The sequence below is a fragment of the Grammomys surdaster genome, unplaced genomic scaffold (assembly GCF_004785775.1).
Source record: "Grammomys surdaster isolate TR1022 unplaced genomic scaffold, NIH_TR_1.0 279, whole genome shotgun sequence".
Taxonomy (NCBI): Eukaryota; Metazoa; Chordata; class Mammalia; order Rodentia; family Muridae; genus Grammomys; species Grammomys surdaster.
In genome coordinates, this window is record NW_021604720.1 from 5345756 (window position 1) to 5350762 (window position 5007).

Sequence of the window (5007 nt, forward strand, 5' to 3'; positions counted from 1 at the left end):
CACCCACATCGGAGTCCCTTGACGTTGCCCATCGTCGACAGCCTAAAACCTTCGACCATCGATGTGACTCGTCTCACATCAGTGTTTTGGGGTTGTGAACTTGTCTAAGACCCCCCATAATTAGACATCCAAATTCAAAACTCACATAGTTGGGATTGAACATAAGAAGCCTTCTCTAACTAAACAGAGAAGGGGGAGATGCCAGAAGCCAGGACCCTCGCCCTTACCCTTACCCCCTACCTTTCCCCACCTGCACAATGTCCTCTGAAGCTTGGCAGCTGCAAGATCCTGCTTAGCAACTGCAGATAGACTCAAAGCAGAGTACCATGTCTTCTTAAGAATAGCAGGGAGACCATAACTCAAGCAGTGTACCATATCTTCTGAAGAACTGCAGGTAGATCATAATTCAAGGCAGTGTACCATATAGACCATGACATGTTTCAAGGCACAGGCCAAGAAGATTTTGTACTTTTCCACCACCTGGACCCTCTTACCCCCTCCCCTTGTAAAACACTCTATAAAAAAGCATTTCATGTTCAAAAAAAAAAGAAATTAAACAAAAAAAAGAAAAAAAAAAAGAAAAAAAAAGAAAATAGAATGCTATCACGTGTTTTCCTCAGAAGTGATGGTAGAATTCAATATTCTTTATGACAGCACAGTGAATATTTCTTTGCAATAATCTTTCATTAAGTTGTGAAGCAATCATTATTTAAAATGCAAGGTTTGTCATTTGTTACAAATTTGCATTTATCCTGATGATAGTGGTGCTGCAGAGTTTCAGGACAACCAGGGCTACATAGAGAAAACCTGTATCAAAAATCTAATTGTCTATCATCTATCTGTCTATCATCTATCTATCTATCTATCTATCTTCATCTGTCTCTATCATCTAAGTATCTCTCTATCTATCCATCTATAAGTATAATGAATTTCTAAAAGCTAATATAAACACACTATATGAACTTCCCCCTTTTACCCAAAATTCACATAATCACCTACTTCAGTCTGTAGCACATATACCTATTCACAAAACAAATGGCTCAAAAAAGAGTCGTTTCATGTAAAGACTCATTTGGTAACCAATCATTTCACTTAATTCAGTTTCCTCCATGAAAATAATTCTTCTCTACCTCACCTCTCTTACAGTGTTTTTCTTAGATTCAACAACATAAGGCTTCATTTAGTCTTTAAGATATTTAAATTTGATATACATTATAGTGAAATATGTACCAGATTTTTTCAGATCCCTGTAAAATTTACTAGGAAAAGGCAACAACGTAGTTTTATTTGCTAAAAAGTTCTAAAAATGAAAAATGGATAAATGAATGAATGAATGAATGCATAAATAAATAAATAAACAATACTTGTTGCAGATATCATAGTACTTGGGTGAGCTTCTCTTTTGTAGTATGTGAAAAATAAATTTTAAGTACTGTCACCAGGAAACTACACTTTTGTGTATTTAGAAGTTTAACCACTCGAAGGCATAGTTAGCATATGAGGTAGTCTCTTCATAATGAGAATAAAAAAACCTTAATTATAAAAAGCATCAGATTACCTAGCACATAGATCCAAATACAAAGATTTGCGTGTTCTTCAATTGCTCTTCATTAAAAGACTAATTTAGTCATTTTTGTAGGAAGTGTTTATATAACTTAAAATGAATTTAATTATTGCCTTTATAAGCTCGAAGTGTGTTTAAAAAAGACAATTTCAAAGGTGCCAATATTATGATTGGATGTTTCAGTGTAATGTGTTTCTATGTGAGTTGCCTTTGTGGGTTTTAGACACAAAATGACATGTGAATTATGAAATTGTAATATCCAATTAGTTTTGTAAAATTTTCATGTTTACTACAAAAATTAGATGGATATTTTAAAAAATAAATATTATATTATATATTTAACAATATATACAATTACATTACTAGCATGCTGTTCATTGAAAATATTTTGGACCCCAATAAAATTTTATAATTATAGAAATTGCCATACAAAATGAGAATCCATGCTAATAATAAATAGAACACAAACAATAACAATAGATAGAAATATGACATTCCAAAATTAATGATAAAACCCTAAAAACGTGCTCGCTTCAGTAGAACATATACTAAAATCAGAACAATATAGAGAAGATTAGCCTGGCCCCTGTGCAACAGTGACATGCAAATTCATGAAACGTTCTGTAATTTTTACCACTGAAACTATTCCCACAATACCCAGAGGAAGCTGGACTCCCAGAAACTCTGACAGGTAGGTTCACAGTATCACAAAGACAGCTGGACTCTGAGGAGCTCTGACACAACTCAGAAAACAGGTGAGACAGGCTCCAGTCAGAGACAGTGAGAGCAAGTAGCACTAGAGATAACCAGATGGCAAAAGGCAAGTGCAAGAACATAAGCAACGAAAAACATGGTTACTTTGCATCATCAGAACCCAGTTCTCCCACCATAGCAAGTCCTGGATACCTCATCACACTGGAAAAGCAAGATTCAGATTTAAAATTATTTCTCATGATGATGATAGAGGACTTTAAGAAGGACATAAATAATTCTCTTAAAGAGAAACTGGAGAATATAGGTAAACAGGTAGAAGCCCTTAAAGAGGAAACACAAAAATCCCTTAAAGAATTACAGGAAAACACAACCAACAGGTGAAGGAATTGAACAAAACCATTAAGGATCTAAAAATGGAAGTAAAAACAATAGAGTAATCATAAAAGGAGACAATACTGGAGATAGAAAACCTAGGAACAAGATTAGCGGTCATACATGCAAGCATCACCAATAGAATACAAAAGATAAAAGAGAGAATCTCAGGCGAAGAAGATGCCACATAAAAACATTGACACAACTGTCAAAAAAAATGCAAACTGCTAAAAGCTCCTAACACCAAACATCCACGAAATCCAGGACACAATGAGAAAACCAAACCTAAAGATAATAAGTATAGAAGAAAGCAAAGATTTCCAACTTACAAGGCCAGTAAATATCTTCAACAAAGTTACAGAGGACAACTTACCTAACCTAAAGAAAGGGATGCATATGAACATACAAGAAACCTACAGAACTCCAAATAGACTAGATTAGAAAAGAAATTTCTCCTGTCATATAATACTCAAAACACCAAATGCACAAAACAAAGAAAGAATGCTAAAAGCAGTAAGGCAGAAAGGTCGAGTAACTTATAAAAGCAGACCTATAAGAATTACACCAGACTTCTCACCAGAGACTATAAAAGCCAGAAGATCCTGGACAGATGTCATATAGATCCTAAGAGAATACAAATGCCAGCCGAGACTACTATACTCAGTAAAACTTTGAATTACCATAGATGGAGAAACCATGATATTCTATGACAAAACCAAATTTACACAATATCTTTCCACAAATCCAGCCCTACAAAGGATAATAGAGGGAAACCACCAACACAAGGAGGAAAATTATACTCTAAAAAAGCAAAGTAATCTTCATCAAACCCAAAGGAAGATTGCCACACAAACATAACTCAACCACTAATAACAAAATAAAAGGAAGCAATAATCACTTTTCCTTGATATCTCTTAACATCAGTGCATTAAATTCCTCAATAAAAAGAATTAGACTAGCAGACTGGACACGTAACCAGGACCCAGGGTTTTGTTTCATGCTGGAAACACACCTCAATGACAAAGACAGACACTACCTCACAGTAAAAGGCTGAAAAACAATTTTCCAAGAAAATATATCAAACAAACAAGCTAGAGTAGTCATTCTAAAATCAAATAAAATCAACTTGCAAGCTATGATTATCAAAAAATATAAGGAAGGACACTTCATGCTCATCAATGAAAAATCTACCAAGATGAACTCTCAATTCTGATTGTGTATGCTCCAAATGGAAGGGCACACACATTCACAAAAGAAATTTACTAAACCTCAAAGCACACATTGCATCTCATACAATAATAGGGGGAGATTTAAACACCTAACTCTCAGCAATGGACGATGATGAAAACAGAAACTAAACAGACACACAGTGAAACTAAGAGAAGATATAAACCAAATGGATTTAAGAGATACCTAGATATCTATAGAACACTTCATCATATATATAAAATCTTCTTCTGAGTAACTCGTGGTACCTTTTCCAAAATAGACCATGTAATTGGTCACAAAACTGGCCTCAACAGACACAACAGTGAAATAATCCCATGTATCCTACCAAATCACCATGGACTAAGGCTGGTTTTTAATAATGGCAAAAACAATGGAAAGTCGGAAAAAACAATGGAAAGTCGACATACACATGGAAACTGAAAAATGCTGTGCTCAATGACAACTTGGTCAAGAAAGAAATAGACAAAGAAATGAAAGACTCTTTTAGAATTTACTGAAAATGAAGGCACATCATACCAAAACTTTTGGGACACATTGAAAGCAGTACAAGGGGAAAACTCATAATTCTAAGTGCCTACAAAAAGAAAATGAAGAGAGCACACACTAGCAACTTTACAGCACACCTGAAGGCTCTAGAACAAAAAGAAGCAAATACACCCAAGAGGAGTAGATGGCAGGAAATAATCAAACCCAGGACTGAAATCAACCAAGAAGAAACAAAAGGAACTATAGAAAGAATTAACCAAACCAGGAGCTAGTTCTTTGAGAAAATCAACAAGATAGAAAAACTGTTAGCCAGACTAACCAGAGGGCACAGAGACAGTATCCAAATTAATAAAATCAGAACTGAAAAGGGAGACATAACAACAGAAACTGAGGAAAATTTAAAAATCATCAGATCCTACTACAAAGGCCATTACTCAACAAAACTGGAAAATTTGGGTGAAATGAACAATTTTGTAGACAGATACCAGGTTAAATCCAGATTTAACCAAAGTTAAATAAAGATCAGGTGAACCACATGTACAGTCCTATAACCCCTAAAGAAATAGCAGCAGTCATTAAAAGTCACCCACCAAAAAAGTCCAGGACCAGATGGTTTTAGTGTAGAATTCTATCAGACCTTC

At 34.8% G+C, this 5007-nt stretch overlaps 1 non-coding gene across 1 annotated transcript; it reads left to right on the top strand.

Moving 5' to 3' along the window:
• Positions 1 to 2088: 2088 nt before the first annotated feature.
• On the top strand, positions 2089 to 2195 carry LOC114629337. Its single transcript, XR_003712633.1, has one exon. It is a non-coding gene; the product is annotated as a U6 spliceosomal RNA (small nuclear RNA).
• Positions 2196 to 5007: the final 2812 nt, after the last annotated feature.